Source organism: Hyla sarda, chromosome 1 (assembly GCF_029499605.1).
Source record: "Hyla sarda isolate aHylSar1 chromosome 1, aHylSar1.hap1, whole genome shotgun sequence".
NCBI classification, from domain to species: domain Eukaryota; kingdom Metazoa; phylum Chordata; class Amphibia; order Anura; family Hylidae; genus Hyla; species Hyla sarda.
Genome location: NC_079189.1, coordinates 313,964,740 through 313,977,246, shown reverse-complemented (window position 1 = coordinate 313,977,246; position 12,507 = coordinate 313,964,740).

Below are 12,507 nucleotides of genomic sequence, written 5' to 3'. Positions count from 1 at the left end.
ATGTAAGCACATAGAGCGGCATCATAAGCCCTTGCTACAAATATGACTAGTAGGAGGAGCATGTAGTGCGAACAGGAACTGCGCTGTGCTCCACGCGGATCTCCCTCCCCCTCTCTGACCTGCTCTGCTCTCTCCACGCTTGGATGCTGCTTCTGTAACAAGACTGGAGATATCGGCCTGATTTTTTCGGATCCCCGCAGTCCTGTCCCTCTTGGTTCCCAGAGATTGGACTTCTTCAGTACCTTTCTAGGATTTGGACACTTGCAGCACGTGACAACGATCCCGATCGCGGCTCAGAACAATCGCAAGAAGGTTCCGCTGCGTACAGTTATAATTAAAACCCTTAATTATAAAGACAGAGATACCATAGTTAAAATCCAGAGAAAAGAAAGATTTCAATATTAATGGACAGAGGATCTCCATATATACAGATTATTCTATAGAAATTCAGAGGAAGCAGGCTAAATTTTCGGAAGTGAAAAAGCAAGGGAACTTTCCATTGCCTACGCTATGCTGTACCCCGCCAGATTGAGGGTGGTGGCTCTAAGGAGCACACAATTTTTTGAAACACCAGAGGACGCTATGGTGTGGATAGACACTAATAAAACAAAACTGAAAGCTCTCACTATGAAAGGAACTTGAAAGTTATGTCCACAAACCCAGTGTAGCGTGGCATAGGGGAGGATAGTTAGGTTGTATTTTCTAATGATATATATATAGGAGGAGGGACCAACGTGGAGGAGCTCCGCGAACAAAGTTTGGTTCTAGTCTTATTTATTATTTTTTTGGGTTGGTGTTAGAGATAAGCGAACTTTTGAAAAATTCAATTCAGCCGATTCGCAAAATTTTCGAAAAAATGTGTTTTGTTCCAAATGTATTTACAGTGAATTTATATTAAAAACTGCTATTTCTGGACTACAGAGAGCCTCAATAGGGGTGTAGAACACTTTGCTTTGTTTTAACATGCATATGGAGTGTGTTGGGGTAGTAAAATAATACTGTTATTCAGAATGACAAGCAGATTACAGGCATCGTTTTTAGAATCACTGCCGCACAATGACAGAGCCTGGAGTGGCATCAGTATGAGGAGACCACCATATAGTGGCTGTATGACACAGCGTGGAGGTGTTGGCAGCATGAGGAGACCATATAGTGGCTGAATGACACAGTTTTTATGTGGCTGAAGCATGAGGAGACCATATAGTAGCTGAATGACATAGCATGAAGGTGTTGGCAGCATGAGGAGACCATAGAGTGGCTGAATGACACAGCGTGGAGGTGTTGGCAGCATGAGGAGACCATATAGTGGCCAAATGACACAGCGTGGAGGTGCTGGCAGCATGAGGAGACCATATGTTGGCTGAATGACACAGCCTGGAGTTGTTTGAAGCATAAGGAGACCATATAGTGTCTGAATGGCACAGCCTGGAGTTGGCAGCAGCATGAGTGGACACTAGGGCTTCACAATCTCTAAGATTAAAAGATTAATTTAGAAATTTAAATTCAAGATTTAGGGTAGCTAGTGCTACCATAACCAAATTTTTAGCGCCAGACCCAGGCCCAGCAGCATCAGTAAACCATATATTGGCTGAATAGCACAGCCTGGAGCTGGCTGAAGCATGAGGAGACCATATAGTGTCTGAATGGCACAGCCTGGAGTTGGCAGCAGCATGAGTAGACACTGGGGCTTCACAATCCCTAAGATTAAAAGATGAATTCTGAAATTTAAACTGAAGATTTTGGGTAGCTAGTGCTACCATAACAAAATTTTAATCTCCAGACCCAGGCCCAGCAGCTTTAGTAAACCATATATTGCCTGAATGACACAGCCTGGAGTTGGCTGAAACATGAGGAGACCATATAGTGTCTGAATGGCACAGCCTGGAGTTGGCAGCAGCATGAGTAGACACTAGGGCTTCAAAATCCCTAAGATTAAAAGATGAATTCAGAAATTTAACCCCCTAACGACCATGGACGTGTATACACATCCAGGCAGGATACACGTTCCCACACCAGGACGTGTATACTCGTCCATGGTTCTCGTGGGTGCTGCCCAGTGCAGCCACAAGATCGCAGCAGGGACTCAGCTGTAACACATAGCCGGGACCCTGCCGCAATGCCAGAAACCGAAGTAAACTTCGGTCCCGGCAGTTTAACCCTTACAGCTGCGGTCAGATGTGACCTCTAGCTGTGAGTGCCATGACAGAGGGAGGGAGCTCCCTCTGTCCCCCCTGCTGCACCCCACAGCGCGATCGCTTTGGTCCCGGCAGTTTAACCCTTACAGCCGCGGTCGGAAGCAACCGCAAGCTGTAAGGAGTTTTGACAGAGGGAGGGGGCTCCCTCTGTCTCTCTCCTGTAGCACCCCACAATGATCGTGGGGTGCTGCTGCTTACCTGGGCATCCGGGGGTCTTTACAAGGACCCCCAGGTCTGCCCTGGTTATTGCCAGGGGCACATCCTGATATGCTGCCTGCTAGTGTGAAACTAGCAGGCAGCATATATCTGCAATGCTTTGGAATACTAAGTATTCCAAAGCATAAAAAAAAGTGAAAAAAATATAAAATAAATTAAAGTGTTTAAAAACAATAAGTATAAAAAAAGTGTAAAAAAAAGTGTAAAAAAAAGTGTAAAAAAAAATTGTAAAAAAAAGTGTAAAAGAAATTATAAACACACATTTATTAAATATATATAATAAAAAATAAAAATGTATAATGTGTAGGATCACACGGCGCACATCCGCAGCATGCTGCGGATGCCTGCCAACAGTCACAAGAATGAGCTCCCTGCTGCGGCTGGGTAGCTTTGTGTGTCCACTAATAGCGGCGGATTTCACGCCGGCAGTCATGAGCGGATACACTGAGCTACCCAGCCACAGCAGTGATCTCGCCCTTGTGACTACTGGGGGGAATCGGCGGTGTGAAATATGCTGCGGATGCGCTCTATGTGACCCTACACTGCATCCCATTCATACCACGTTTCCACAGTGTTAGAGGTATCCGTCAGCATCACGTCAAAAAGAGTGATGCTGACGTATACTGTAGCAGCTCCATTAATTTCTGAGTTAGACTGCTACATTATACATTGGCATCCCTTTTTTGACATGACAACGGACACCTATACTGCAGAAATGCAGTATGAATGGGGACTATTCATATAATGATGCCCTGAAAGCCAAGGGGGGCTCCTCTCCTTCTTGGTCCTACCAGGCGGTCAGGCAACCAAATACGGCCTAAGTAGGGGTATTGCCCAGCCCGAGACGAACAGGGTGATAAAATATGGGGCGTATTTCCTCCATTTCAAAAGCAACTTACCAAAATGATGTCCCACAAATAAAGAATTTTTGGAAAAAAAATGCTAATTTCTATTTTTTCCACTGAATTTGAAATTATTCTAGCCACACAATAAGGGCTCAATGTACTCACTTTTTCCCTAGGTGAATACTTTAGGGGGTGTAGTTTTGAAAATGGGGTCACATCTGGGGGTGCGGTATTGTTCTGACAGCTAGAATGCTTTGCAAGATGAAGTGCATCCTATAATTTGTATAATGATATCCTGAAAGCCAAATGGTACTCCTCTCCTTTTGGGTCCCACCATGTGGCCATGCAACCAAATATGGTCTAAGTGGGGGTATTACCGAACATGGGACGAACAGCGTAATAAAATATGGGGCGCATTTTCTACTTTTCAGATGCAATGTACAAAAAAATATGTTCCCACAAATAATGCATTTGTGGGGAAAAAAGAACATTTTAATTTTTTCACTGACTTTGTATCCATTCCAGTGACAGAAAAAGGACTCAAAGTACTCACTTTTGGTCTAGATGAATACTTTAGGGGGTGTAGTTTCCAAAATGGGGTCACTTGTCGGGGTTCTGTATGGTTCTGGTAGCTAAAACCCATTGCAGGCATGAAGTGTGGCCTATAATCCATTCGGCCTAAAATTATGCCCTGAAAGCCAAATGGCGCTCCTCTCCTTCTGGGTCCCACCACGCGGCCAAGGAACAAATATGGCCTAAGTGGGGGTATTTCCAAACACGGGCCAAGCAGCATAATAAAATATAGGGTGCATTTCTTGCAATATCAGAAGTGATGTACAATATCAGAAGTGCCCCACAAATGATGCATTTGTGAAAAAAGGCCAATTTCGAATTTTTAACACTAACTTTGTAATAATTCCTGCCAAAAAACTATGATGTTAAAATATTCACTGTACCCCATAGCGAATACCTTGAGGGGTCTAGTTTTTAAAATGGGGTCATTTGGGGGGGGGGGTGTTCCTATGTTCTACTACCTTCAAATTTCTGCAAACCTTGCATAGCACATAAAAAAAGATGTACTTTTCAAATTTTCAAAATTTTCAACATTTCAAGTTAAATTGTTAGGCTTCTAATTAATTTAAAATGTTAATTAAAAACTAAAAATAATGCTGTCAAAATAAAGTAGACATATGAAAGTATAAGTTTCATAAACCATTTGGTCAGTATGTATAAATATATGCAACCTATTAGTGTTAAAATAGTAAAAAATCGTAATTTTGCAAAAATGTCATGATTTTTTTGCATTGTAAAATAAAACTACTAATGATATCGGCTTACTTTTACTATGTACATGAAGGACAACTTATGACAAAAAAATTAATGTCAGAATTATCGTGATTGGCAAAACGTTACCAGAGTTATTCTCTAATAAAGACAGACATCCCCGATTTGAAAAAACAGGCCTGGTCTTTCAGGGGCGTACAGGTTTATTTGGGTTGGTCCTTAAGGGGTTAAACTGAAGATTTTGGGTAGCTAGTGCTACCATAACAAAATGTTTATTCCCAGACCCAGGCCCAGCAGCTTCAGTAAACCATAAATTGCCTGAATGACACAGCCTGGAGTTGGCTGAAGCATGAGGAGACCAAATAGTGTCCGTATGGCACAGCCTGGAGTTGGCAGAAGCATGAGGAGACCATTGATATTTAAGATTTTTAAATTGAAATTAAGGATTTTGAAATGAAAATTTCACTACTCTGCCTGGCATACTTATTGCATATATGAGGGGAGTACAATACGCTTCACTTTGCTTAAAACAGTTTTTGTCTAGAGCAACAGGTTTGTACTATTGGCTGTCCTTTCACAGTATATAGACCCTTGACAGATTATCAGGTACAAAATAGTACAGAAAAATGTGCTACAGTACGCTTAAAAATATTTTTACCTGTGTCCCAGATTCCAAAATTCCTTTACAAACAGAAATTGTCAGAATACCACCTGACATTCAAAATAAGAAAATGATACATACGTTCTCTGAAGAAAAGGATATTTCATTAGATGACACTATGAGTATTGTGTATTCCATTGACATTAGCTCATCGGAGGAACAGGAAAACATGATACAACTTAATTCTGCAGCTGAAGAACCCCAACAAAGAATGAACGACTTAAAGCCTACTGGAACTGAGGAACTTCAAAATGGTACAGCCTGGAGCTGGATGCAACAGGAGTAGACACTAGGGATTCACAATCCCTAAGATAAAAAGATGAATTTTGAAATTTAAATTCAAGATCTAGTGCTACCATAAAAATCTTTTAGGCCCAGGCCCAGAATCATCAGTAAACCATATATTGGCTGAATGACACAGCTGGAAGTTGGCTGAAGCATGAGGAAACCATATAGTGTCTGAATGGCACAGCCTGGAGTTGGCAGAAGCATGAGAAGAGACCATATAGTGGCTGAAAGAGACAGCCTGGAGATGGCATCAGTATGAGGGGACCATATAGTGTCTGAATGGCACAGTCTGGATTTGGCTGAAGCATAAGGAGACCATTGAAATTTAAGAATTTTAAAGAGAAATTTAAGATTTTGAAATTGAAATTGAGGATTTTGAAATTGAACTTTTAACTCCCAAGTTTTAGTGTCCCGGGCCCCGGCATGTGGGTACAAAGGACCAAATCTAACAAGGCCTGGAGCCTGGAGGTGGCATCAGTAGGAGGAGACCATATAGTGGCTGAATGGCACAGCCTGGATTTGGCTGAAGCATGAGGAGACCATATAGTGTCTGAATGGCATAGCCTGGAGGTGGCTGAAGCATGAGGAGACCATATAGTGGCTGAATGGCACAGCCTGGAGTTTGTGACAGCATGAAGAGACCATATAGTGGCTGAATGGCACAGTCTGGAGGTGGCTGACACATGAGGAAACCATATAGTGGCTGAATGACTGTCTGGAGTTTGTGGCAGCATGGGGAGACCAAATAGTGTCTGAATGGCACAACCTGGATTTGGCTGAAGAATGAGGAGACCATATAGTGCTGGAGGTGGCTGAAGCATGAGGAGACCATATAGTGTCTGAATGGCATAGCCTGGAGTTGGCTGAAGCATGAGGAGACCATATAGTGCTGGAGGTGGCTGGAGCATGAGGAGACCAAATAGTGGCTGAATGAGACAGCCTGGAGTTTGTGGCAGCAGGAAGAGACCATATAGTGGCTGAATGGCAGAGCTTGGAGGTGGCTGACGCATGAGGAGACCATATAGCGGCTGAATGGCACAGCCAGGAGTTGGCTGATGCATGAGATGAGACCATATAGTGGCTGAATTAGACAGCCTGGAGGTGGCAGCATCAGGAGTCCTGAAAGTTACCCGGTGACAAAGTGGTGTGGTGGGTGGCAATACCAGTACCCGGTGACGAAGGTGGATGAAAAAAGGTCTGATGCGGAGGAATGTTTGTAACTAGAGAGCAGCACCTTAACCTGTTGGGGACGAAGGGCGTAAGCATACGCCCTTGCATACTGGTACTTAAGGAGGAAGGGCGTATCCATACGCCCGTGGGAATTTCGGTCCCTGACGCGCGCTGGGCGGAGACCAGACCAGGGTGACTGCTGATATCGATCAGCAGGCACCCCGCACAAATCCCTAGGGGGGTCTGATGACCCCCCCTCTATGTCGGCGATCGTCGCAAATCGCAAGTGAATTCACATTTGCGATTTTCTCCGATTCCGGGTCATTACCCGGAATATAAGGGGGATCGCGGTTGTCTAAGACACCCACGATCCCCCTGAAGGGATAGGAGTGAGGGGGCAGAGGTGCCACCCCTCCTATCCCTGCTATTGGTGGTCTAGGCGCGACCACCAATAGCAGATCGGGGGCGGGGGGTTAACTTTCGTTTTCCCCGTCCTGCCCACCGACAATAGGCGTGGCAGGACGGGGAACCGAAGGGGACCGAACGCCGACGTCCACTTACCCGTCCGGCGGCAACGGGCGACGTCGTGCGGCAGGAGAGGAGGGCTCCCTGGGTCCTACAGAACCCGGTAAGTTGCCTAGCAATGTCTGGAGGGCTACAGTGGTCTCTAACCTGTAGCCCTTCAGATGTTGCAAAACTACAACTCCCAGCATGCCCAGACAGCTGTTTGCTGTTTAGGCATGCTGGAATATGTAGTTTTGCAACAGCTGGAGGACTGAAGTTTCAGACCACTATATAGGGGTCTCTAAACTGTATCCCTCCAGATCTTGCAAAACTACAACTCCTAGCATGCCCAAACAGCTCTTTGCTGTCTGGGCATGCTGGGATTTGTAGTTTTGCAACATCTGGAGGGTCACAGTTTGGAGATCACTGGGCAGTGGTCTATAAACTGTAGCCCTCCAGATGTTGCAAAACTGCAAATCCCAGCATGCCGAAAACCGCAAACAGCTGTCTCGGCATGCAGTGAGTTGTAGTTGCGTACCTCCAGCTATTGCATAACTACATCTCCCAGCATGCCCTTTGGCGATCAGTACATGTTGTGAGTTGTAGTTTTGCAACAGCTGGAGGCACACTGGTTGGAAAATACTGAGTTAGGTAACAGAACCTAACTGAAGGTTTTCCAACCAGCGTGCCTCCAGCTGTTGCAAAAGTACAACTCCCAGCATGCACGGTCTGTCAGTACATGCTGGGAGTTGTAGTTTTGCAACAGCTGGAGGCACATTGGTTGGAAAATACTGAGATAGGTAACAGAACCTAACTGAAGTTTTACCAACCTGTGTGCCTCCAGCTGTTGCAAAAGTACAACTCCTCAGTACATGCTGGGAGTTGTAGTTTTGAAACAGCTGGATGTTTGCCCCCCATGTGAACGTACAGGGTACATTCACACGGGCAGGTTTACAGTAAGTTTCCTGCTTCAAGTTTGGGCTGCGGTACATTTTTTGCTGCAGCGCAAACTCCTATCGGGAAACTCACCGTAACCTGCCAGTGCGAATGTACCCTAAAAACACTACACTACACTATACTAACACCTAATAAAGGGTAAAGCACTTACACTGTCCCCCCCAATAAAAATGAAAAACGTATTGTACGGCAGTGTTTCCAAAACGGAGCCTCCAGCTGTTGCAAAACAACAACTCCCAGGATTTCTGGACAGCCACTGACTGTCCAGGCATGCTGGGAATTTAGCAACAGGCTCAGAATACCCCTATGTCCACCCCTATGCAATACGTAATTTAGTCCTCAAATGCGCATGGCGCTCTCTCACTTCAGAGGCCTGTTGTATTTCAAGGAAACAGTTTAGGGCCACATATGGGGTATTTCCGTATTCAGGAGAAGTTGCACTACAAATTTTGGGGGGCTTTTTCTCCTTTTATCCCTTATGAAAAGGAAAAGTTGGGGGCTACACAAGCCTGTTAGTTTTTTACACTAACATGCTGGTGTTGCCCCATACATTTTATTTTCACAAGCAGTAAAAGGAAAAAAAGACCCCCAAAATTTGTAACGCAATTTCTCCTGAGTACGGAAATACCCCATATGTGGGCGTAAAATGCTCTGTGGGCGCTCAACAAGGCTCAGGAGTGAGAGTGCACCATGTACATTTGAGGCCTAAATTGGTGATTTGCACAGAGGTGGCTGATTTTACAGCGGTTTTGACATAAATGCAAAAACATAAATACCCACATGTGACCCCATTTTGGAAACTACACCCCTCATGTAATGTATTAAGGGGTGTAGTGAGCATTTACGCCCCACAGGTGTCTGACAGATTTTTGGAACAGTGGTCCTTGAAAATAAAAATGTTTATTTTTCATTTGCACAGCCCACTGTTCCAAAGATCTGTCAAACGCCAGAGGGGTGTAAATACTCACTGCACCCCCTATTAAATTCTGTGAGGGGTTTAGTTTCCAAAATGGGGTCACATGTGGGGGGGGGGGGTCCACTGTTCTGACACCACGGGGGGCTTTGTAAACGCACATGGCCCCTGACTACCATTCCAAACGAATTTGCTTTCCAAAAGCTCAATGGCGCTCCTTTTTACGTCCTAGCATGGGGTATTTCCATACTAAGAAGAGATGTGGTTACAAATTTTGGGGGGCATTTTTTCCCATTACCTTTTGTAAAAATGGTAAATTTGGGGGAAAAACTTCACTTTTTTTTTCATTTACACATCCGATTTTAACGAAAAGCCATCAAACACCTGTGAGATGTTAAGGCTCACTGGACCCCTTGTTACGTGCCTTGAGGGGTGTAGTTTCCAAAATGGCATGCCATGTGGGTTTTTTCCTGCTGTTCTGACACCATAGGGGATTCCTAAATGTAACATGCCCCCCAAAAACCATTTCTGAAAAATGTACTCTCCAAAATCTCATTGTCGCTCCTTCCCTTCTGAGCCCTCTAGTGCACCCGCCGAACACTTGACATACACATATGAGGTATTTCCTTAATCGAGAGAAATTGGGTTACAAATTTTGGGGGGCTTTTTCTCCTATTACCACTTATAAAAATAAAAAAACTGGGTCTACAAAAACATGCGAGTGTAAAAAATTACGATTTAGAATGTTCTCCTTCACTTTGTTGCTATTCCTGTGAAACACCTAAAGGGTTAACAAACTTACTGAATGTCATTTTGGATACTTTGCGGGGTTCAGTTTTTATAATGGGGTCATTTGTTGGGTATTTCTAATTTGAATGCCCTTCAAATATACTTCAAAACTGAACTGGTCCCTGAAAAATTCAGATTTTGAAAATTTTGTGAAAAATGGGAAAATTGCTGCTGAAATTTGAAGCCCTCTGATGTCTTTCAAAAGTAAAAACATGTCAACTTTATGATGCCAACATGAAGTAGACATATTGTATTTGTGAATCAATATATAATTTATTTGGAATGTCTATTTTCCTTACAAGCAGAGAGCTTCAGAGCTAGAAAAAAATTTTCATCTAATTTTTTAATTTTTCACCAAGAAATGATGCAAGTAGAATATGTCACGAAAAAATAATCTCGGAATCAAATTTATTAGTAAAAGCATCCCAGAGTTGTTAATGCTTAAAGTGACAGTGGTCAGATTTGCAAAAAATGCTCCCGTCCTTAGGGTCATAATGGGCTCCGTCCCCAAGAGGTTAAATCTGTTTGGCACTATTCATATTTGTGAAGTGTTGGTGTAGCACCATGGTCAATCTACTCTGATGCATCAGGCATTGGTGGTTGGAAATCCTGGCTGATCCATGCCTGATTCATCTTCACAAAGGTCAGTCTCTCCACATTTTTGGTGGACAGATGAGTTCTCCTTGGGGTAACTATGGCCCCCCATCGCACTAAGCCCCAGCTCTGATGGCACACTACTGGCCGGGCAGGACAGCTTTTCCAGGGCAAACTCTGCTAGTTGAGGTCACAAATCAAGTTTGGCTGCCCAGAAGTCCAGTGGATATTCAAAGTGTGTTGGCAAGGGCAAGTCAAGGTATGCCACCACCTGCTGGTTCAGGTCCTGTGCCAGGTATACCTGCTGCTAATGAGTTGCCTCACTAGGCGGGTGATGAAAGCTACTCATCAGCGACTGTAGACTCAGGCTGCTGCTTATAGAGCTGGTACTGCTCCTAACACCCCACCCCTCCCCAGCAGCCATGGTAGTTGAAGGTGAGCGCTGGGGGCCCCCAATTCAGACCTGCGAGAGAATGGACGATGGCGCCGATAGGCATTGGCCAACTGACTACATAGGATGCCTCTGTAGTAGGTCAGTTTGTCCTCCCTCTCAGTGGGTGTAAAAAAGGCCCCTATTTTGTGGCGGTAGCGAGGGTCCAAAAAGGTTGAGATCCAGAAGTTAACCCACTGCCGAATGGTGACCATTCGTCTGTCACTACGCAAGCGAGTGAGCATGCATCGTGCCATTTGTGCAAGTGACACAGAGGGACTCCCTGCCTCCATCTCCACTGCATACTTCCACGGTGTGTCTGGGTCCTCTGTCTTGCCTTCCCCATAACCCTCTAGCTCCTCTGGCTGCTCCAGCTCCTCCACTCCTGTCAGATTAGTACAAAAACTGCCCATTTGGTGAAACCTAAACTGTGCTCCACTGTGCCCCTCCCCCTCCTCCTCTTTCTCCTCCAGTTTAGCCCCACAGGGCTCATGTGGCCATGAGATGTAGGCGCTACATCTCCATTGCCCTGAACAGCCATCGTTTCCAACACATGTTGTAAGAAATGAAGCAGGGGAATGACATCGTTCATCCCGTAATCCTGGCGACTTACTAATAATGTGGCTTCCCCAAAGGGCCTGAGCAAACGGCAGGTGTCACGTATGAGCTGCCACTGGTTCACATTGAAGTTACACAGGGGAGTACCCCTATCCGCTTGGATCATCAAGAAATCTGTGATGGCTTTTCTCTGTTCGTACAGTAGGTCCAACATATGGAGGGTGGAATTCCAACGTGTGGCAACGTCACAAATCAGACTATGTTGTGGGACGCCGTTCTGACGCTGCAGCTCAAGAAGGGTGTGCTTTGCGGTGTACAAGTGGCTGAAGTGCATGCAAAGTTTCCTTCCCATTGTTAGGATGTATTGCAAATGGGGGGAACATTTTGGGAACTGCTTCACAACCAGACTGAACACGCGTGCCATAGAGGGAGCATGGCTCAGCCTTCCCAGTTGCAGCGCATGCAAGATGTTCTTCCCGTTGTCAGTCACCATGGTTCCCATTTCCAGTTTTCGTGGAGTAAGCCATGCTCTGATTTCGATACGAATTACTTTTAGCAGTTCCTCCCCTTTGTGACTCTTTTCGCCAAGGAAAACCATGTGAAGAACAGCGTGACACCGCCGTGCCCGGCACACATGGTATGCTGAAGGGCCACTGAGACTTGTCCGGGCAATGGAGACTGAGGACATGGTGGAGGATGAGGAGGCGGAGGCGCGCACTGTCACAGGACCAATGGCCTGAGAGGGTGGAGGAGGAAGCGGCGGGACCTGTCCAAGTTGGTGTTGTGGCTGTGCAGGAACCACATTCACCCAGTGAGCCGTAAAGGACATGTATTGTCCCTGACCATAGTTATAGCTCTAGACGTCGGCGCTGCCGTGCACTTTGGTACACTGCGACAGGCTCAAGCACTAGCCCACCTTCTCTTCCACAAAATTGTGCAGAGCTGGTAATGCCTTCTTCGCAAAGAAATGACGGCTTGGCACTCTCCACCTTGGCTCGGCACAAACAATCAGTTTTCCGAACGGTGCAGAGTCCACCACTTGAAAAGGGAGGGACTGCAGCACCAGCAACTTGGACAGGAGCACATTCAGCTTCTGCGCCGTT